Genomic DNA, 22,686 nt, shown 5'->3' with positions numbered 1-22,686 from the left:
GTGCTGTGAGGAAGATGAAAGTCCTATCCCCCTTCCCCAATAACCAGTGAGGCAGCTAGCAATGAGTGATCATTGAACTGGTGCTGGGAGCTCCCTGCTGCTGGGTGAAGGGGACAGTGTCCCTGCTCGGGCACTGGTGGCAGAGCCCACCCCAGCAGCAGGCAGCTCCTAGCAGCAGGGAACAATCTCCCACCCGCTGCTGGCCAGCTGACCAGGAGCAAATTTGCTCCTGGTTGGCCATCTACACATACTGTACTCCTCAGTAATTATTTGGCAATTAATTTGCTACTAGCATTTGCAGGGAGCAAATTAAATGCCAAGTAAAAAAAAAATACTGCACAGTAAGGCTCACCACATGTAGAGATGGTGACACTTACTTTGCAGTAATTAGCTATACTGTGCAGTGAAACATCTCATGTGGATGCACCCGCTGCCTCCTAACATGATCATGGGGCATTCCCTTCATTTAAATTAAGCAAAGAGATTCACTTACTGAATCTCCACCACTGTTTTTTGCAGTACATTGAAAATAATATCAATCTTTGAGCATCTGCATTTGCAAATCAAAACATTGTTCAAAATACATAGATCTTTTGAAGTTCTCCTATTTTAATCTTCCTATTGCATCCTTCTGATTCCAGTTTCATAAGAAGTTGCCTGCAAGGTAATATGTAGCGTATTCTCAGACACCAGAATATTAAATAGGCATAAAATACATACTCTTGTCATCCCCCAAATGACATTTTCTGAGTTTTTTAGTACGAACCAATTAAAATGTTGTTTTCAAGGAAAGGGCTGGCATATCTTCAAAACTTCACTTTTAGAGGCCTAAGAAGGTTTTAGTTGGCATGGAGAGCTGATCCGGGGCTTAGATTTTTTTGGTGGGTTTATGTGAACACAGCTGGAATTTTTTAAGCTGATTCTGTTAAAAACCCACTTCCTGCCACTGTTCAGAATAATTGCATCAGCTACAAGATTTCTTTAGTGCACATAACCTACAGCAAAGATGAGAAGGTCTAAAACCTTCAGCAGGAATGTTGCTGTGCTTTATATTCAGCAAGCGTAGTCCTGTATACTTGAATATAAAGTTATGTGTCTAGAGAGCCAACATCGCCCTGTATTAGCACCCTATGCACTTTTGATGGTGATTAGTATAACTCTATTTGCAAAATGAATGTGATTTTCTTGCCACACCAAGATAATAGCTATATTGTTGATACAGGTGCTTGGGAATATAGGACAAGAGTTTTCAAACATGGAGATTTTCACAAAAGTCATAGGGATTAGAAGCACAAGTCCCAGTGACTTTCATTTTTTTAATACCTTTCAAACACTTCTTTGAGGTACCCAAACTAAGGCACTTAAATCCAAATTCAGGGACATGCTGCCTCATCTCCTAAGGATAAGTGATTTTTGTCTAAATTGGTAGGTAAGAACTTTTAGGAATTTTCCAAAACCACTTCAAGCCTATTTGTTCTTCGAATGCACAAACACTGAGGATTGTGTGGTCAGAAACAGAGCAATGTAAGACTAGTGTTTGTGTATCTAACTGGGTTATGAAGGGTGTTTGTGCCAGAGGAGTCACTACTAAACTGTTGTGGCAGTATACTGTTTCTCTACAGTCACGGTGAATTTGGGGGGGGTTGTTCTAATGGATACTTTGACATTTAAAATGCCTTTTTCTCCCTGAACTTGGTCTGTTTGCAAATATAGCAATCGAGTTAGAGATTGTACTTTAATTCCCATTTGCTGCTTAAAAGTGGTACATTTCATCCTAAATTCTTAAGCTGTTTTTCCCAAAGTACTTCCTTATAGAGTGCTCTTGCAGACTAGACTGCCTCATAGGAAAAGCTTGAAGAATTTTAGGCACTGCAAATGTCTCATTAAAATGAGCTAATAGCAATCATTTCTCTCCTGATATAGATTCACTTTCTCCTTATTCCTTCACTTACCCTATTCTTGCACAGAAAATTCCTGTCTCAACCGACCGGGGCAGTCTCTTGACATACGTAGTTTCTTTTTAATTCTTTACTTGGGCCTTAGAAAGTAACTATGAAGAAAATTCCTTCATTTGGAGAAACATTGATAACATCTTGGTGTTACTGCTTGGGACATGTCTGGAGAAGTATTCCCCAAGGTCTGCTGAAGAAAGCTTGCCTTCAAATCAGCTTGAGCACTGGAGAAAATGTCTAGCATCAGGTAAACATGAGATTGTGCATGACTTTAATACACAGTAGCAAGGAGTCAATATTTACCATTCCATCTGCTTATTCTTCCAACTCTGTTGCTGTGACTGCCCCATCCTGTGTGCTAAGTAGCTGTAGGCTCAGATCAAAAAGAACCTTAAAGTTGTGACTCTCACATAGCCTTGTAACAAAAAGAAGTGGCAGACTACACATTTCTTACTCTGAAATGCTCTTACTGTCAGGCAGTTAGTGATTTGGAAAGCAGAATTGCAATCCCCCAAAAGGGTCCGCTTGGGGCCATACTGATTCTGGATAGTATGCACTAATAAATGGAAATGAGAACATTTGTTCCCAAGCCCTGAGATTTTAAATGAACTCACTGAGCTGTGCTTTTCATCCCCTACTTATATTATACAAGCACACCCAGCCATGGCTGCTGTGGATTGTCCTTAGTGCCATGTCACACTGCAGCGTAGGGACAGGTAAGTATGCTCTCTGGGATTAGTTAGGAGACAAAGTACACAGTTAGCTGGTGCATGGTTCTGACCTGATGGGGCATTCTTGCCTGACTAGTCAAGCTCTGGACTCCGCTGCCATTTGATGCTCAGCAGGGTCAAGTCTAAGTGGGTCTTCAAGTGTCAGCATCACTTGCGTCTAGTAGTGGCTCCAGGGCAGCCAGTTCATGACACAGTGCAAAAGAGGAGAATCGTTTCCTAAAAGGAACAGAAATCTGACCCAAATGAGCTGCAAACCTTATGTCTGCCATGGGAGCTGAAGGTTCCCAGCACCAAATTGCTGGCACACAAATTTGAAAGATTTGGATTTTGTGCAAGTTACTGTGTTGCACTTTCACCCCGTACAGTGCTCTGACCCCAGAATGAAAGAAGCTGTGCCTGTCTTGTCTGTCTGTCCCAAATCTATTATGTTTCAAAGAGAACTCTTTTTAGAAATGGTAGAAATCCTATATGTGAAGCATGACATGAAGCAACACAAAAGCAATCTGTCAGCCAATCCTGCCTTAATTTTCTGCACATAATCTCTTTAGCTGTCTCATTGGAGTGAAAAAAAGAGATTGTCTCCTTGCCGATACACTGCACTTATTCATAAAACGATGAATAAATCAGTGTGCAGGGTTTAATCGAGTGCTCAGAGTGAGTGGAATTAAATTCCCCCTCGTCAGGTGTAGAACTGGAGTTTATTTATTTATTTCTGAAAATTCTATTGACTTCCTTCAGCAGTCGGGCAAAATTACTTTTAAATTAAATAAACAGTGTTTGTGGCCAAATTTCATAATAAACACTGGGTCTCAAGAGAGACATTAGACCATTGCTTATAGCAACATCTGGTTAACGTTTATTTCTATTTCACCAGTTTCAAAGTGCGTGTCTGTATGTGTGTGTAATGTTATATACAAGAGATAGCACAGGCTTGTGCCGTGTACAGCAGGCATGTGTGCTTGAGAGCACGTTTTATATTATGTGACTTATACAGTCAATGAGTATGGATAAAATTATGAGCAAATGATACGAACATTGCAAAATCAAATGACTCCAAAGTTAGAAAATTCGGAAATTAAGGTTCTACATTCAGCCTCCTTTTCCATACCGATTATGATACGGCCTGATAATACATTTGTTTGTTTGTTTTTCTGAATATACCAGAATACACATGCACAATGGGGGAAATCTAAAATTACATTTAGTTCTAGCATTTCCTCACTTTTAGTTCTAGCATTTTCCTCACATTTACAACATTAAGAATGTTCCTTTAATATACTTTTTGCATGCATTTGTACACAAACACACGTTCGGTAATGTGACACTTTCTTCCAAACGTATTCTTGCCACGTGACTGTGAATAGATTGCTACCTATGAGATTTTCAAAAAGCAAATCCTCATTAAAAGTATCTTGTTGTTAATGCTGTGTCAGATCCCCTGGTGTAAAATCAAATTATAATCCCTACCAAGAATGTATGGTCTCCTTCTAATAGTTAGTGTCAAAGCAGGTGTTATCTTTCACTACTCTTCTTTTTACCTTTTAAGGTCAAATTGTAAATACTTCATTATAATAGATGAACACTGGGTTTCAATGGGACTGTTGTTCACTACTGCTTCACCATATAAGTCACTTGCTTCACAGTATTAGGCAAATTCCTGTAACATGCAAATATATGATCAGTCAACAAAGCAAATTTATATTTCCCAAGAACTACCTAGTCTGTTCTGACTATACCAGTATACACTGGTAAACAGAGGTAGAGCAGTTTAATATTTAAGTGAGAAAGTGTTTACTACCTCTGTGACAAATCTGTAGGCTTTCTTGATTCCAATCTATCTTAAGTCAGGCAGCAGTTAGGGCAGGGTGGCACCCTAGAGGCTGGTTCAGAGACATGAACTTTTTTAGGCAACAATCTACTTCATCAGGTACTATTTCCTTTTATATCTTCTAACAAAATATTTTGTTGCCTATGAAAAGACATGCATCTGATAAGTAGGTTGTCATTTACAAAAGTTTATACTTCTCTGAACCAGTTGCTTTCTCAGGTGCTGCCTTGCCTTCCAGCGTTATCAATAAACCAAGTCTTGTTTCAGTAATGGGAGTTTTCCACTGGTTTGATTTCTCCTCTAATACTGTGGCTGTCTTTTTTAAAGGATGACTAAGAATTGGATTGGCACTGCATTTTTTAGAAGCCATTCAATAGACTTCACTTGGGAACTTTCAGTGTTACTTACGATTGGATTCATATCAGCAATCCAGAAGTAACAGCTTTAATGTCCCATTGCCCTCCGGGGGGGGGGGGGGACTGAAAATCTTAGCAGTGGCCACATCATCCATCACCACCACGTTTTATCACAAACCAACCAACAATTACAGCTATCTCCACGCCACCAGCTTTCGTGCAAAAGCAAACCACTAGATCCATCATCTACAGCCATAACCCTAGTACACTTGTATCTGTTCTGATCTCACCAACCAGGATGAACACCTCAGGGAAGCAGGACTTCCTACACTTATACTACAATCCCAAGAATGTAGCAACTCAGATCAACATAGCCACTCAGACCCCATTCTGACCTATAGCAACACTAACCGCATGACTAGGACAAGAAAATCCCTCTGGTTATCACCTACAGCCATGATCCTAGACACCTTGCACACATCATTAATGACATCCAACTGCTCTTAGAAAATTGCAGCCATCTCAAGGTAGCCCTGGCTGACAAACCTGTCCTAGATTACAGGTGACTTCCTCAACCGCAAACAACTTCTGTTTAGCAACATGCTATCCAACTCTAATTCTCCCCAAGCCACTATGCTTTCCTACAGACCCAGATACCAGCTGTGTCCCCTCATCAACACAGAAACATCCAGGGTTCATTCACTTGCTCCTCTACCAATGCCATATACATACTAACCTGCTTGCAGTGTTCCTTTACTGTCTACATTGGACAGATGGGGCAATCCCTATTTATTAGAATTAATAGACAGATTTGTCATCAATTCCAGAGGGACACAAAGAGTGTAGCAGACCACTTTACCCTCTCCGGACATTTCATCACTGACCTCAGAGGAATTGTTCTTAGACAAATAAAACTTGAAAAACCAACTTGGAAGTGAAACTGCCGAATAAGAAACCATTCACACACTGGGTTGTGTTAACTATGATCTAGAGAAAGACTGTGGATTCCTATCTCATTACTTGAACTAGCTTTTTGTATTACTTCTGTGTCCCTCAATGGGTTAATTGCTTAGTTTATCTCTACTGACCCATTCAACCCACTTTCACCTCTCTCAGTAGTGCCCCCTCCCCAATCCTTTATATTTAAATTCCATTTTTTTAGAAACTTTCCTTTCTGCAAGTCTTTTTTTTAGCATGTGATGAAGCGGACTGTTACCTATGAAAGCTTATACCTCTCTGAACTACTTAGTCTTTAAGGAGTCATACTGCCTGGAAAAATGTGAATAAAATAGCAAGTATTGGCTTACTAACAGTATTAAGCATTAGCTATGGTCAGCAAAAAGCACTCTCAATATTGTGCCACTTTGAAGTGGTGAAATAAAAGGAAAATAGTATATATAAAAATGGATAATAAACTACTTTATTATCTGGAAGCTAGTATCTGGGTGGACTGACACGTTTAGACCCTACCGTATAAACAGATTCACTGTCTGTCTGGTGAAGAATACAGACATATTGGCTATACAGAGTTATTTACCTTCAGTTGATCTTACTTAATCCTAAGGATATGGGTTTAAATCCCTGGGCTATCAAAAGTTATTAGCATGATGCCACTATCTGCCTTCAAAGGCTTTGAGATAGAATACTCTCAGCAGGTGTTATCTACTGTAGTAAATACCAGGGAAAAAGAGAAATTGTGGGTAAGATGAAGGTACTTTTGGAAGAACAAATGCAGTTATTACTTTTTAAAATGAAAGAATAAAAAAATCCCTTGAGAGTTTTATTTCTCTGCAAAAAATATCAGACCTAGGGTTCCTCTTGGAGAGAACAGTTGTTCTTTTCCGATGATTAAAACATGACATTTTTGGTGTCTCAGTTCATAGCCAAATATGCTGCCTCTGTTTTCCCAGCTGCCACACCTTCTCTTGCCTGTCTCCTGCTACATGTGGGAAAATGAAGCTGAACTTACAGGCAAAGCAGAAAGAATAGATTTATTGCTACCCTGTCTTTAAAACTTAATTAGTGTGAGCACTTGTTGTAGAAGAAAGCGCTTCTGTTTTCATTCACATGACCAAACAAATCACGAAAGTTAGGACATTGCTGTGTGCAGATGCACAACTCATTTTCATCACAGCTGAATGAAGGAAGGGCTTTGGGTGGGAGGGGGGCTGCGGGGTGGAGGGGAGCGTGGAAATGTAGGCTTGGATCTATTGGAGTAGAAACTTGACCTTGTTTTGCTGTCGTAGTTTAGAGCCATGGCATGGCAAAAGTTGGAAACTGTTGTTCTAGTAGACCTGTTATATTGTTAAGGAGTGGAAAGTACACAGAAACACCTCCCCCATCCCCATTTATTTTCAGGTCAGCCTTTCCAGGTACAGGAAACTCTGGTTAATTTGCCACTCTAAGGATAATGCAGACAATGCCCAAATATTTAGTACTAACCAATTAGCAGGAGTTGATAATTGGAGAAGCAGGTATGCTGAAGAAAATAGTGAATTAAACCACAGTGGCAAATTATTTCATAAACAAATTAATCCCAAGTGTACAGTATTTTGTGTGAATTAGAAGGAGGAAGAAAACAACGTCCATTGCTGGTGTATATAGTTCTGTATACAGGCAATCCTCAGACTTACGACACAATTGGTTCCTGAAAACTGCATCTTCAGTTGAAATGTTGTAACTTGGAACCAATTTTCTCATAAAAAACAATGTTATAAATGAGGAATTGGTTCCTGAACCAATGCCCATTACCCTATTTTCACCAGAAATACTCCAGAATTTTGTACTCAATTATAGATGAGTCAAATAGCTACATTAATGCATTTATATTGTAAATAGCAAACGTATTGATTTGGAAGGACTTCTTTGAGGTGACTTCACTGGACTTTTTGAAAGGCTCTTGGTTGAAGGGTTCTTGGCTGGAGTCTTCTCAGGAGTCTTGGCTGCAGGCTTTTCTGGAGTCTTGTCTGCCTCCTTAAAGAATTATCCAAGGAAGTTTGGTCAGATGTTCTCTAAGATTATGAGCGACATAGCAAACTTGTTTTCTGGCATGGCATGGCATCAGATCAGGCGTTGTAAAGCCAAAACTGGCATTATAAAATTGAAACAGGGTGTCAATTTATAAATGTTGTAAGTGTGAAACATTGTAACTTGAAACATTGTAAGTTGAGGACTGCCTGTATTTTATACAATCATTTTCTTAATATATGTGTATGTATATGTGCACACACACACACACACATATATGTATATACATATATACAACCTCGTGTATATATACATGAGGCTGTATATATGTGTGTGTGTGCATACATATATGTATATGTATATGTTTATATGTGTGTGTATATACACATGTATATGTGTATATATCTTTTACATACAGAAACACCCATGCAAGCTCTAGAAAGCACATATAACTGTGCTATACATATGGAGCCACCAACGCATGTCCTAGTACAGATCTCAGAGATACCCTAGTCCAAAAGGAGAAAATAGAAAAGGAGTCTCTTAATGAAAATATAGAGAGACTTCTAAAGCCCATTAATACCTCTGGCCTTTGGATGAGGCCTATGGACAGGATGAAACAAAAGGGAATGAAGTTCTGGACCCCCACTGAAGTCATGGCAAGCTTAAATAATTAGACTTCAGTGGAACCAAGGTGTCATCCCAGAAATTCATTTAAATAAAAGATGTGCCGGATTTAGGATGGTCTCAAGAGAATGTTTTCCTGCTCTAAGGCAGAATCAGGCTAATCAATGGAAATTAGAACGTAGAAGCATGTCATTCTTTTCATTTGGAAACTTGGTAAACTTCCAAATAAACTTGGTAAACTTTAACTTCTGTCAGATCTGACCTAGCTCCCAATTGCAGTGTGCAGAATTCACTTGGATTTTATCCAGAGTTTGCAAACTTGTGGATTCATTTGGTTGTGCCCTAGGATTCAGGAGACATTAATAGGATGACACTTACATAATCTCAGTAATGTCCTAATTGTCCTCTTGGAAATAAAAAGTCACACTCTAACGGTGTTCTCAGTGCGTGTGTCAGTAAATGCTACTTTACATTCCTCCTAGACACAGAGGATCAGTTTGAAGGTTTGCATTTTGTTCTTCTTCTCTTTTTACCCACCAGTCCTCACAGCTGCTCTCAAACTTTTTTGAGGTTTGTCTTGTTCAAACTAAACTAAGGATTCTTGTGTGTTTTTCCGACTTACGACAACTTGCAGTGGCTAAAGTGAGGTATGTCAAGCAACTACCACAAAAAGAAATCAGTAATTAATAAGTTCAGGCAAAGGTTAGAGAAATAGTGCTCCTCTGTAATCGCGCTGTCGCATATACTTAGCTATTTCCACATTTATTCTGTTTAATTTTCCTAATCAAAAGAATGGTATACTGTAATTCAGAAAAACCAAGTACAACATACTATCTCTGTTTTGCCTATGCAGCACCATAGTCTGTGACAAATCAGTTAGGAAAATGTGGCAATGGAAAGAAAGAAGTAATAGTATACTTAGTTCAGTTTGTTTCAAGGCAGACTGATTGAAGAAATGGTTCACTCTTCTGCTTGATCAGAATAATGAGCTCTTCTTTAAATGGTTTAAAATGGAGACCATTTATCCAAGCATCCCTAAATATTTAGATGGAACAGACAGTGGAAGTGTCAGCCATTTTTTGGTTTCAGTTTTAGTTGTGCAGAACCAAATCAGCTTGAGGAGACTTAGCAAAAACAAAACCATCCTCAGTTTTGCACATCATGAAATTAAACTCCATGTCAACAAAGGGAAACCAGACTCCCATTTACTGGAATATCTTAGACAATCTTTTGAAGGAAGATAAGATATATTTTCTTATATTTTTATATATATATCTCCATGCGATGCTTAAATGATTTTCAATACTACTATTACATGCAAGGCCATCTATGAAAAGGGGCCATCTATGAATAGTCCCCAACCTCACATTTATGGTGCTAGCACAAAATCCATTAACAATTTTGAAATTTTCAGAATTGTGGCCGGTACAAATGCAAATGATTTATTCAGAACCCAAAAGAAATTACTTTTTACTCAACATTTTTCGACTATTAAAAGCCTGCTGAATCTTCACCAAATTATGTAAGGTAGTCAACAGTTTTTCATGCCACATAAAAGCACAGATTCAGAAGCTAAAGAAGGATTTATAAAGCCTGTTTCGATGGAAGAGCTCCTACCTAAAATCACAGATTGCCTCTCACAGTGAATCGAGACCTTTTATTTTTTTCTCTCCAATTTGGCTGTCTTTCAAACAGTATAATTATAGAAGGATTTCATATGACTGATTTCTTTAATTTCTTCTAAAACACACTGTTGTTTCTTTCTAAGCTCTTTAGGAGATTGCCCGCTATTTTGCAAAGTTAAAATATGCATTGGTCTGACAACGCTTTGCACGAAATGTCTCCCCCCAGTTGATACATGAGCCCCCCAGGCAAAAAAAAAAAATCTTTGGGCCTCTGAGCACACTGTTGAAAGGTTCCTTTTTCTGCTCAGAAGTATTCAGGCTGTTTCATACTGAAGAATAGCATAAATTATGGAGATTTGGTTCATAGAACAGTGAATGGTATTGTCAGTTTACCCAGCAAAAAAACTAATGAGATTGTAAAGAAATACTATCTATTTTATTAGAGTAAAATTTTACCAGTCAGACATCTGGAAAAGCAGGGGGCAATAGGCTGACTTCCATTTTCCATTACTTTCTGGCCTTTACATTCAGAAGACTTCCTCTTCCACAAAACCACATTCACACCCCACACATAGCTCTCTTTCTTGTTGCTTCAAGCCACATGTGGATTAAACTTCATTAGTAGAGCAAGGCTTAAGAAAACTTCAAACTATAATAGATGGCGATTTAGCAAAAAAAGAATGTGAGTTTGTTTTATTTTTAGCAAAGGCTAAGAAAGAAAGGAAAGATCAAGCTCCCATGGCTCTTTTTTGTTGATAATGATTAGAAATTTATGAATAAAGTTACTTTTCATAATGCTACTTAGATGGTTTATAAATCAGATAGCCAAGGACCAGGGGTTTCTTATAAAACACATATGTTCCTGGTAGACATGCACACACATCTCATTAAATAAATAATAATATGCCCATAAAATATTTACCTTAAAGCAAGAAGCTGGAAATAAAACAAGTCTTAGTTCTCAGTATTCCCAGGCAAAAGAGGTGCCAACTGAACAAAAGGAGCAATGGGAATAAACAACGGATAGTTTTGACTTGCTTTCTGCAGCCATGTTAACATTATTTTACACACCTCTCCAAGGGTGAAGGCATGTTATTTACCCACTTTCCCAAGCCCTTCTTATCTCCTAGATGATGGAGGAGTGCTTTCAGGGGAGTGGCAGATATAAACTGATCAGGTGTGATTTTTAGAAGCCTGAGTTTACCCTATGTTTCATTCTTGTTCTTGTATGTACTATATATAGGGCTTTAAATAAATGGGCCAGTTTCCCAACCATAGTCTCTAGTGGACTACAAATCATGATAAATATTAATCCCTCCACCTGGGAAGCTCTGACAAGTTAAAAGCAGGTAAACTCAACATTTATAGATCCTATTTACTTCTTCTTAAGCATCGTCATGTCATAAAGTTTGCGGATATGCAAGGTAGAAAAAATAGACTCCACAACAAGAAACAATTAAAACTAAGGATAGACCAGTAAAGGAATTATGGGTCCAAATGTAAGCACTGCAAGGCACGTTCTGGTGTCTTAGAGTAGGATCCAGAATCCAGTGTTAGGTACTCAGGATCCCTATACAATCCATGGGAAAGATTAGATGACAAATCTAAAAACACATGCTTCCAAGGGATCTTTGTAAAAATGACACACTCACCGGGGAATGATTGGCTAGGCTGCAGAACTTCAGAGAAGGACTGGGGGTTATAGCGAACCATAAAACTGAATATAAGCCAGCAGTGTGTTCTTATTACAAAACTGCCAACAGCATACAGGAGTTTCTCTTGCAAATCAAGGGAAGTGATTCTTCTTTCTGGGACACCAAGCTAGCAAGGACAGAGTGTTTCATAGCTCTTTCATAGCATGTACAGGGGTATACCTAGGGAGGGTGTAGTGATACAGTTGCACCCCCTCCGTTGGTCCACCCAAAGTTTAAAGCCAACTGCCTGGCAGCCGCAGAAGCATTTCTGTTCAAGCAGCAGTGAAGTAATCAATTGACTTAATGGCTCATTGTAATCTACCTGATTCCTTCTAAACTCTTCATCCCACAGGTGTTAACAAAAACCATCTCTCCTTTTTAGTGGCATTGATGTTCCCCTAATCAAGCAAACCTTCCTTGTGCAATTCTTCTGTCCATTCGCTTTTCCTCTTACTATAGCTAGTATTTCACATACTGTTTTTAATTCTAGCTAAAAAAAGCAGCTCATGTGGAAACATTAACTCAGATGAACATCAACTTGGTGTGGACACAACTTTCAGGGAAGCATTAGATGCACTGTCAAGAAGTCAAAAAAAGCTAGATTTGGTTTGTGAATCTCAATTCTAATGGCAGCAGGACTAAAGAAACAACATCTTTGGATTATTTTTTGCCTAGTCTGTTGTGGGTTTTTTTAACTCAGAATATATGATATAGCAAATTAATGAACATTCTAATAAGGTTATATTTGTTTTTGCTTCAATCTTAAACTGAATCATATAGCCCTAGGCCTCTAGCATATTAGTAAAGCTTTTGTTTCTTTTTACCTGGGAAAAAATGTATGTTTTGTTACATGTGATGATGCAACACATTACCTGCTTCCCCCCATTAAAGAAATTCCAGGTCCAGCAGTACGCTTGTATGTACCTTGAGAGACAGTACTGCTCACAAACTGAGCACATCTACATGTTCATTAAAATGCCCTAGTTCCAGCGCATTAAGTTTGGTACTTGTATAACCAAGTACTAAATCAATGTGCAGTAATTGGCACTACTGCAAAGTCACACCATTGCATGGCTTTTTAATGATCGTAACTGTGCAGTAACCTACTACTACTGTGCAGTAGCATATTAGCATAGTTTTTGCCATGACACACTAGCACTCAGTAGTATTAGGCTACTGTGCAGTTAGCAGTTTGTGTAGATGCACCCCCTCATGACTGTCACAGTGATGCCAAAAGTAAAGTGGATCATTATTGATACTATCTTTTTTTACAATCCTAAAACTATTATTTTTAAAATGCATTTTTAGTCTCAGCTTCCTCTAAAGTTACTCAAGCAACATCTCTCTTTTGATTTCATAACGGAGAAGCCTACAAGTCAAAATTCTTTGCTGATATAAATTGGTGCAAATCTATTTACTGTCATAGATTTCATAGACATCAGGGCTAGAAGGGACCTCGGAAGATCATCGAGTCAAGCCCCCTACCCTAAGGGCAAGAAGTCAGCTGGGGTCATAGGATCCCAGCAAGATAAGCATTCAATTTACTCTTGAACATGTTCAATGTAGGTGCTTGAATGACCTCTGATGGCAGGCTGTTCCAGACCTTGGGGGCTTGGACAGTAAAGAAATTCTTCCTTATGTCCAGCCTGAAATGGTCTTGCAGTAGTTTATAACCGTTCGACCTCATCATCCCTTGGGGCGTTCTGGTGAACAAACATTCGCCCAGATACTGGTGGTCACCCCAATAAACTTATAGGTGGCTAGCAGATCTCCCCTGAGCCTGCGCTTTTCTCAGCCTGTTGTTGTAAGGTCTGTTTTCCTGACCTCTGATCATGCGCGTGGCTCTTCTCTGGACTCTCTCAAGCTTCCCCACATCCTTTTTGAATTGTGGAGCCCAAAACTGGACGCGGTACTCCAGCTGCGGCCTCACCAAGGCCGAGTACAAAGGGGAGAATGGCGTCCTGGGACTTGCTTGAGAAGCATCTATGGATGCAAGCTAGTGTTTTGGTCACTTTACTAGCTGCAGCATTGCAGTGCAGGCTTATGTTCATCTTGTGGTCAATGATGACCCCCAAGTCTCTTTCTTCCACAGTGCTAGGTAGTGTAGCACTGCCGAGCCTATAAGGATGCTGCAAGTTTTGCCTCACAAGGTGGAGAACCTTGCATTTTTTAGTGTTCAACACCATCAGGTTCTCATTCGCCCATTTGCTGAGCCTGTCCAGGTCAGCCTGGATCACCCGCCTATCTTCTGGTGTGGAGACTTTGCCCTAAAGTTAGGTGTCATCAGCAAACTTGGCCAGTCTGCTTTTGACTCCAATGTCCACATCATTAAAGAAGATGTTGAACAATATGGGTCCAAGGACAGAGCTTTGGGGACCCCACTGGTTGCAGGTCACCATGATGATTGACTTCCATCAATTACTACCCTCTGGGTCTGACCATAGAGCCAATTTCCCAGCCAGCAGATTGTGGTGGACCCAAGGACACAATTGGCGAGTTTCACCAAGAGGTGAGCATGGGATACCAGATCTAAGGCTTTTTTGAAGTCAAGATATATGACATCAAACTCTTCTCCCTTGTCCAGGTGATAGATCACCTAGTCATAAAAGGAAATGAGATTGGTCAAGAAAGACCTACCCACAACAAACCTGTGGTGGCTATCCCTCAGGATGTTGGCATCAGCCAGTCCATTAAGGATGGCCTCTTTAATAAACTTTTCTAAGATTTTCCCTGGGATAGAAGTCAGGCTGATGGGCATATAATTAGCCAGATCCACTTTCCTTCCTTTCTTGAAGATAGGCATCACATTGGCCTTCTTCTAGTCTTCAGGCACTACACCAGAGTGCCAGGAGTTTTCAAAGATCCATGCCAGAGGCTGGGCTATGATGCTCACCAGCTCCTTGAGTACGCTGGATGTTGGCTAAGTGCCCCTGCAAGCTGATGTTGGTGACCAGGGTGGATGACTGGAGACCCTCTGGGTTAAAATCCGTGGGGAACATGGCATAGGGGACACAACAGTGGGAGTCTACTACAGACCTCCCACCCAAAGTCAAGAGCTTGACAAGGAGTTCTCCCAGGAACTGGCTGAGGCTGCATGTTCCAGGACCATGGTTATCATGGGTGACTTCAATTACCCAGACATCTCATGGGAGGATCACTCAGCAAAATCTGAGCAGTCACAAAGCTTCCTTATGTCCATCATGTGTGGATGACCTCTACCTGACTCAAGAAGTCTACGGGCCAATGAGAGGTGAAGTGCTGCTTGAGCTGGTACTGGCTACAGGGGATGATCTAATCAGTGACCTAGTGATTGATGGGCAGCTGGGTGACAGCAACCATGAGATGATCACCTTCACCATCTGCTGTAAAGCTGGCAAGTCAGTCAGCAACACGGAAGTCCTTGACTTAAGGAAAGCTGACTCTGACAAGCTCAGGAGGCTTGTCAGTGAGGCCCTAAGGAACCATGACCCCAGGGAGAGGGGAGTTCAAGAAGAGTGGTTGCTCCTCACGGGAGCGATCCTCAATGTACAAGCTAATTCTATTCCGTCTCGGAGGAACGGCAGCAAGAGGGCACAGCAGCCCCCCTGGCTCTCCAGGGACCTAGCAGACCTCCTGAGGCTGAAAAGAAAGCCCTACAAAGGTTGGAGGGCAGGATTCACCTCCAAGGAGAATTATTCTGCACTGGTCCGGTCCTGCAGGGAGCAAACCAGGACAGCCAAGGCTGTAACTGAACTCTAACTAGCTTTGAGCATCAAGGACAATAAAAGGTCCCTTTTCAGATACGTGGGGAGCTGGACGAAAAGCAAGCACAACATTGGACCCCTGCTAAACCAGATGGGACAACTGACAATTGACACCCAGGAAAAAGCCAACCTATTAAATGGGTACTTTCCATTGGTCTTTCATCAGTCCCATGGGACACCCATTCCCACCACAGGACAGGGTGGTCCAGGTGAGGGAGATCCCCTGCCCTCCATTAATGCTGACCTTGTGAAGGAACACCTTGAGAGGCTGGATAACTTCAAGTCAGCTGGCCCTGACAATCTGCACCCAGAGCCAGAGGCTCCGTCTGCATTAAGCCCAGAACCATGGGCTCCATTTGGATGGCCGTCTCTGAGGTGCCGGGGGGCGGGGGCTGCAGAGCCCTAGGGGATCCAAGGGGTGAGGTGTGTGCCCATCTGCATCAGGCCGCTGGTAGACCAGCTACAGCTGGGACTGTCTACCCTAGGGGGGCTTGCAGAAAGGGTCTGGGGTCTTCCCGCTTGCCCTCCTGCATGAACTCTCCACTAACTCACGTGCCAGCAGACAAGCATGTCTGTTTGTGCAGCCTGTTCGCACAGCTCTGGTCGCATGGCTCCCTGGGGTGCTAGGCAAAGTAGGGGCCTGGGCGGGGTGAGACCCAAGCTGGCTCCCACTCAGCCGGCTCCTCCCAGTCTTTAGGGGTTAACCACCTCCCACCACAGGTCCTGCTTACCTCCAGCTGTGCTGGGGGTCAATGGGGGGCTCCGCAGCTGATGTGGGTCTCTGGAGGGCTTCAGGGGAGCTGGGGCACAGCAGGATTTCACCCATGAATCTCTCACTGCTCCTGGAGCCTGACTAAGTTTTTTTGCTGTTGGCGGGCCCTTTTAAACTACATGCATGCCAGTGGGCCTACCATTGGGGAAGCTGCTCTCAGGCTGGGGGGTGGCCCTGCTCGGGATTTGGGGGGCCCTGCCACACTGGAGAGGGACTGGTAAACACCCTCCCCCTTCCTCTCTGTCTTCCCTGGGGGCTGGGCCAAGTAGGGGTCAGGGCGGGGTGAGACCCGGCCCAGCTCCCACTCAGCTGCCTCCTCCCACTTTCTAGGGTTAACCCCCTCCCACAACAGGCCCCGCTTACCTCGGGCTGTGCTGGGGGTTGGCAGGGGGCTCCACGGCTGCTGGGGAGTCTCTGGGAGGCTTTGGGGTGGCGGGGGCACAGTGTGCTCCCAGAACCTAACTTCTTATGAAGTTGTTCATTTTATGTTAGCAGAGGATTTTATCTTATGTTATGATCTTTACAGTCACTCTTAAGGCTTTTATATCTTCAGGGAGAGTAAATAATATAGAATTGAAGTGAGACTATAACTTTTAACACATGCATGTAAGATACCCAAATATCTCTAATTAACCTAGGCAACTAGTTATCAAGTTTGTTTGGGTTGCATACCCCACATTAAGTGCATTAAACAAGCACAGTGGGCATGTCTACATGAGCATGTAGGCACACCTAAATTTAATGCACATTAGCTTAATGTGCATTAAGGCAATTTAGGCTCATGTCTACATGTGCGTTAAAGCACATTAATGTCATGTGCTCAGTCTGATGTGGGACTAAAGTTAGTCCCAAGTCAGTCCATACACAGAGTTAATGCGGCTTAATGTGTCTACATGTGCATTAATGCACTTTAGATATACATACCTAAATTTGATATCTGCTTTTGCTAACCTTCCATTTTTAAGGATCATTAAGGCCATGTGTACGTAGATGTGCATCATTAATAGACCTTAAATAAGGGTTAAATGACTTAAATTGGCACATGTAGATGCACCCAATAAGTCTCAACCAGGGTGCTGTGATATCCTTTGTAGGGTTTCTCCCAGAGCATGAGGAGATAAGCAGATAGGCACAGGATTAGGCTTATGTTTATTCCCTCGCCATTCCCCAGCTCCCACTGCATAGTTTTTTTGCAAGGAAGTAAGCACTGTAATAAATACCTTTTGAAATGGGGTGTTACTCAGTTAGCAAGAGTTGTGAAGGGGTGCCTTGAGGCTAACAAGGGTGCCTTGAGGCTAAAAAGGTAGAGAACAATTGTACTGGCATGCACCCCTATGAGTCTGTGTAATGAGCAATGAAGAAAAGAAATGCTATGTGTCACTACAAGCACCCTGTAACCTCCCCAACCCTCTAAGAGATAATGTAGTTCTTTTTTTTTTTCCATTTTCTTTCTTTTCCTCCATTTGTATTTTCCCTTTCCCTTCTTCATGTTTGCATCCCTTCTTCTAACAAAACTTCTAAAAGTTTATTGCAAGCTCCTAAGGCATGAATATCCAGTTTGAGAAATACTGGCATAGCATATATGACATAGATTATATATATATATATATATATATGTATATATTCAAGGCATGTGTTTATAAAAATAGACCAGATTACTGTTAAACAAAATATTTTATGTTAGAGTATTGAAAATGTTAGTGATCACTCATCCATCCTCTCATCCATCTCCCTACTAATTTAAAAGAGCTTCCTTCTAACGAGTTCCAGAAGACCATTGGAATGGCAAAACATTTTTCCAGTGTTTTATGCAGAACATCAGTGAAAGTCACTGAAGTTTCCTTGGAGCAGTTATACCAACACAGGGACTATTTTCTAAATATAATGCCTATGTTTTCTTGTTCTCAGCTGATGCATAACAGCTAGCTATATTCACATGCACCATCCTAATTCCTCTCCCTTAGAGTTTACATTGCTCAGATACAGGAGGTCTGTTATCATGTTCCTTCTGAATAATTTCTTAGCTAAACTGTGCATATTTAGCTTTTTAAATCTTGCCCCCCATAAATCATTCCCTTCTGGTTACTTTTACACTTCTGAAGTGACTTGGGGTTGCCTGTGTATTTATGGTGGAGAAAGATCTCTAAAGAGAATGTACTTTTCCAGGTACAGTCTCAGCAAAGCTACAGAGATGGAAAATACAGTCTTCAGTTCCTGTGAGATAATGCCTTTTTGTGTGAAGCTTAGAGCTGCACTGCCTGCAATACATTTTTTACTGTCCTTCTGTTTGCAAGAATCTCTCTCCTATTTTGATCTCAATTGCATGAGTGTAAATGCAGCATAACCTCAGCACAGTCAGGAAAATGACTCTGGATTTATCTGTGTATTACCTATGTATTTATTTTATATATGACTTATTTGTATTCAAAATAATATAAAGGCATTTATCTAAGGTTCTAGGTGCCCTAATTAATACTATTCTTACAGTAAAATCCCAGCAGCAGTAAAGCAACAGAACTAAGAAGCTGGCCCACTCTTCTTACAAGCCAGTTTATATACTGTTACTTGAAACTTGTCACTTTTGACATGAGCTGCACAGCTGTACAAATACTACAAATACTGTGGACTTCACTCCGGGTCTTTGATGTACACAGACACGTGTCTGTCCCTATACCCTATACAGTAGAGCAGGTATATTTGCTGCAAGGTATTTTGTTCCAAAGACCTCCAGAATACTTATTTTTTGCACACCATTTGTGCCTGCAAACACGGCTTCCTATTTTATTTATACAAGGGAACAATTCTGCTATAATTCTACCAGAGCATTGTGAGCAAATCAGCAGGGTAACTAAGGTGAGGTGATTGGGGCAGCAGCTCGGTGTGCCAATTTAGGGGAAAAGGAAATGGAAAAATCTGATGAAGTGAACTTGGACTCACAAAAGTTTATGCTGTCTATCTCTCTATATTATTGTGCTTAGTTAGTCTACAAAGGTGTATATCTATCTGCCCTTCAAAATAACAGCTGCCACTGCTGCGAGAGAGACATAGCATCAATACTGGCACCCAGGAATCACCGCTGCTCTGGGCGTTGTTGCTGTCCTGGCCACCAAACTGCCCTGTTATGCCACTGGAGCAACCTGCTAGGGTGACGCCTGCTACAGTTCTTGCACCTCTTGCTCTGTGTTCTCCAGGTTTAGGGGTATTGGTCTGCAAGGTCTTGTTTTGGCCTGTAGAAGTAGATTTGATTTAAATCCGTTTCACATTTTCCCAAAATAAAGGAGTGTTTAGATCTGAGATTTGGCTGAGGGGCTCTCTCTTATTCTTAGGAAAGAGAAGGAATAGCTGTGTCAGTATTGTCTGTATAAGCGTATAGGCTATTGTCACTGATAGTGACATTTCTTATCTCACGTCTCCAAAAGCTGCTGCTTCCTTGGCCTTTAGCTTGGTTTCAAGATGCTTTCTTCAAAGGCAAGACAAGCACTGTGAATAATCGATCTCATCACTTATTTGTTCTCACTCCCTAAACAAAATAATGTTAATGCTAGGATGGAATGGAATATTCCATGCTAGGCATGGAAATCAATATTAAATATTTTGTGTTGGTGGTATTTACTATTATTATGTATTATCTAATAGCCTACTCATTGTGCAGAGTAGTTTGTAAAATAATGACAACAGCAAAAGCAAAAGCTCCACTTAAGAATTTCCAATCTAGGTTCAACCTCACAAAGAAAAAGTTCAGCTGATCCATCAATTCTTTGAACTATGGTTAAAAAGGATAAATAGAAAAAGCATTTGAAGAGAATGAATGGGGCTCTGTTAAGGAACAATAAAGACCAAGGAAGAGAAAATATCCAAGAAGAGTTCATCCATGTAAAATGTGATCCAGGTAATGCTGCCAAGATCATTGAGACCTGTGTAGCTCATTTATACACTGGTTGCACAAAATGCCTGGAGGCAGTTTTAAATTGCACAAGTTTCCAAAGATTTAAAAAAACAGGCACATAGTAAATAACATATGACAAGAATTTAGTTCCTTCTCCTGTGGGTAATTGTGTCTGTCCAAACACATCAGATTTATAGGGTGTGTCTACACGTTCATTTATGCTGGTTTAAATTTACTGCACAGTAAATTATTGCAAAGTCAAAGGGAATAGGCCAGCATCTACAAATGTGGCAACCTGGAACTAAATGTAGTCCCAGGTCAGAGCAGCCTGCAATGTACCCCTGTGGCTACTTGGGGGAGCTCCAGCCTCTGGCCACATGGCTACCAGCCCTTGGGATTAACTTTAGTCCCAAATTGAAGCCAGAGCCAGCTGCCAGAATTCAGGACTAACTTTAATCTCAATCTGAAGTCAGGAGAGGTTGTGAGCCAGGAGCCCTAGGGCTGGGCTCAGGCTGGCCCCCTAGTGGATGGGTAGATCCAGCAGGGAGGTCCCCTGGGTCACTGTGCAGTAATATGTCTACACATGCATTACTATGGAGTAACTAATCAGGTGTATCTAAATCTAGTGTGTAACTAGTAATCACAGTAACTAAATTTACACTCAAGTTGGCATAAGTCACCATATTTACTGTACAGTATAGGTCTGCACATGTACAGCACCCATACTGTGCAGTAATTTTGGTTATTGTGCAGTAAATGCACACGTGTAGATGTGCCCATAGAATACAATAGATTTTTTTCACACTAACAATCAGAAAAATGATGCCTAATGAATTTGGTGATCCTGCTCATTTACATTAATTTCACCTTTACATAATACTGTAAACAGGTATATAGTGTGAGAATATGAGTTGCATCACTCAGTTGAAAGCAGGCAAAATTTTGAAAGCAGGTGACCCTCTATCCCAGTGGATCCAAGGTATCCTTTGTTAGACTCAAGGAACTCCTCAGAGGAGTATCCCTTGATAGACTTCAAGGCCAGCTCTTCGACTCATTTTTTTTTTTGTTGGAAAAATGATAGAGCAATTCTTCAATTCTTTTGTTGCAATGAATTGAGAAAGACCACAACAAACCAGAATGCTTTTGCCACTATGGATTCCTATTTGAAATCTCTGGTTTTACCCTGTGAATCACGTGGAGGTGTTAGCACACCAAAAGTGCTGATATTCCATGGTACCCCATGGCATGATTTAAGGTATCTATCTCATAGCACCCCAGGGTGCCACTGAACCGTTGTTGAGAATCACTGCTCTATCCGGTAGTTTAATGACAGCTGGGTGTGAAGGGCATCAGCTGTGGGTGCTGTCTAATGGGGAAGTACCAGAATGGAGCTGGGAAGCACCTCTCCACACCCTTCATCTTTCTTGCAGTGACTCTGGCTGCAAGGAGAGCAGAGCAGAGCAGCAGTAGTGACAGCAAATAGCAAGGCAGTAGCTGTAGGAGAAAAATAAATTTCACCTACTTTTTTGGCTGCCAAAAAAATGATGCTTTTTGGCCACACAACAAATATCTTGGCAGCAAAATAAAGGTGTTGAGCCCCCCCCCCCCCCCCATGCAGCAATGAACCTCCAGCTGCTCCCTGTGTACTCTATGCTTCCACTGGCCAGGTCTAAGTACTCGCCAGTAATGTCTCTGTCTCTGTCAGTATAGCTAGGGACAGACAATTAAAAACCATGAGCTTGAATTGATTCATTCTGTGCAGGTTAATCTAACCTACCTAGATTGAATCAGTTTGCAGCCGTACAGACATTCCCTCTGGACTGAGGAAATGCAGTCACATGCCTGCAGTGGCTCAGGCTAGAAGCAGGGGGGCATTAGAGCAGCACTCCCTCTCTTCCACAGTGCTGAGCTGAAGGTGGGGTGTGTGTGGCCAGGTCCCAGCAGGATGCTTTGATTAAGGAGGGGTTTGAACCCCCACCTCCTGCCTGCACAGTCCCAGGCTTTTCCCCACTCCCTGCTCAAGGTATGGGAATGTTGCCAGCCCCCGGGTAGCACTCTGAGGCAAGGTGTGTGTTTGGGGGGGGGGCATGCAGTACATGCATCTGTTGATGATACTGAGTTTTTCGATCTCCCTCCCTGCTTCTTCATACTGTTTGCAAACCTGACAGTGAGGGAGCCAGCAAGTAGCATTGTCAATGCATCAACAAAACAAAACTCTCTCTCTTTAGTTCAAGTTCTTAAACAGCTTTCAAAGGAAGGAATAGAGGGGCATTGCCAGCTGACCTGTTGATTAGCTCCAAATAGCCCTAAGTGGACGCTGTCCTGTCTGCTTTCCCCCTGTCCCAGTGAAATAAGAGACACACACATACAGGCATCTCTCAGCATTAGCTAGAATACCACTTACCTAGGGTTCACGGGGCTGGGGTCCGTGTTGTGGAATATGGGAGGGAGGGAGATTAGACTCCTGTCTTGAGCAGGGAGTGGCAGGGGTGGAGGGGGCAGTTG

At 41.6% G+C, this 22,686-nt stretch overlaps 1 protein-coding gene and 1 long non-coding RNA gene across 2 annotated transcripts in view; one reads left to right on the top strand and one right to left on the bottom strand.

The window, feature by feature from the left end:
- Nucleotides 1-22,686, top strand: part of SEMA3C (semaphorin 3C) — a 183,207-nt gene that overhangs the window by 20,579 nt on the left and 139,942 nt on the right. The gene's annotated exons all lie outside the window — the stretch shown is intronic.
- Nucleotides 15,139-22,686, bottom strand: part of LOC109315769 — a 16,805-nt gene continuing 9,257 nt past the window's right edge. Inside the window, exon 3 of the long non-coding RNA XR_002102607.1 lies at nt 15,139-15,150. This is a non-coding gene — a long non-coding RNA (uncharacterized LOC109315769). The remainder of the gene's footprint in view (nt 15,151-22,686) is intronic.

The sequence above is a fragment of the Crocodylus porosus genome, unplaced genomic scaffold (assembly GCF_001723895.1).
Source record: "Crocodylus porosus isolate Cpor-Errol unplaced genomic scaffold, CroPor_comp1, whole genome shotgun sequence".
In the NCBI taxonomy this organism is placed as follows: domain Eukaryota; kingdom Metazoa; phylum Chordata; order Crocodylia; family Crocodylidae; genus Crocodylus; species Crocodylus porosus.
Note: the sequence above shows the minus strand (reverse complement) of the source record. Positions and strands in the feature narration are given on the sequence as shown.